We start from the raw sequence: 1310 nt of genomic DNA, 5'->3' as shown, positions 1-1310 counted from the left end.
CTACACGGTCCATATTGCTGCTTGTTGTAGTGATCCATTGACAACATTATGAGAAAGCTGTTGACGAGTAACTCCAAAATCTTCCCAGCCAGACGAAGTTTGGTTCTCACAAACCTAAGAGAAAAAGGGAAGAAGATCATTAGAAACCTAGCTAACACACAAGAAGCGATAAACGGGTCTAGGTCTTTCTCTGTCAACTACATACGGAACATAGATGAAATTTCAGTTTAAGCTTAACAAATCTCTCTGACAGGACACAATGTAGTAAACTGAAACGAAAAATGATTCTATCTCAATGATCGTTTTAGAACAATTAAAAAGACCCCCAAATCTGAAACAAATGGTCAATTATGCAAACTAAAAAGGATCACACGACCATGACCCGACCTTTTAAAGAGAATCGAAACACGAGATTAACTCTCCAACCAAATAAAAGAAGTAACCTTCACATAATTCTACGGGTGAAATTTAAATGGGTATGGCAAGTATCGATTTTAAAACATAACTTTGCCGGTCAAAACTTGGAATTACGGAGAGGTGAAGGAAGTTTTGGCTTCTTTGTTTATTACTTGACGCCATTGATAAAATATCACTCACACAACCCTGAAATTTTGAGAATACTAAAATTGCACTTTCAAATAGGAAATGAAGACCTTTGATTAGGAAAAGAGAGGAATTGAGGAGATCGGCAACGGGATCTGCTGGAGATGGACGGAGTGGGGAAGAAAGAGAGGCGAGGAAGAGGAGAAGACTATACTCCGAGGGTCCATCGTAATATTTGTGTGGCCATAACCCAGTTACAGCCCATTAACAAATGCATAAGATATGTTGGGAAGGTTAAAAAAAAAAAGGATTTAGAAGGTGACCATGTCAGGTAGATGGAGCTTCTTAGAGGGTGTAACCCTATATTATTATATTAGATTGTAGTTTTTGTCAAGTACTCACAGTGTAAATGCTCAAAGAGTGATCCGTTTGGAGCATATTCAAAATATCAAGATCCTGGTGAAAGGTTCCTTTTCCTCACAGTTCCCAAGCAGGTTTTACAAAATTCTGGTTAAATTGGGTCAATCAACACCACCCATATCTCCACCTTCACCGATTAAATCTCCGTCGTCGACGCCGGTTTAAATTATATCATCAGCCATAATGCATCGTTGGCAGTAGAAGAATCCGTCGTCTCCTTCGTCAAAGGCTTCGTTGTCGCACTCCTTGCAGATCATCGTAGTCATTGTCATTGATATTGGTAATATTACAAATTTTCTCTGTTTTAAAAATGTACCCTTTACCAGCAAAATCCTGAAGCAGAGTCC

The sequence above is a fragment of the Camelina sativa genome, unplaced genomic scaffold (assembly GCF_000633955.1).
Source record: "Camelina sativa cultivar DH55 unplaced genomic scaffold, Cs unpScaffold00579, whole genome shotgun sequence".
Lineage (NCBI taxonomy): Eukaryota > Viridiplantae > Streptophyta > Magnoliopsida > Brassicales > Brassicaceae > Camelina > Camelina sativa.
The sequence above is the reverse complement of the archived record's forward strand: the minus strand, read 5'-3'. Positions refer to the sequence as shown.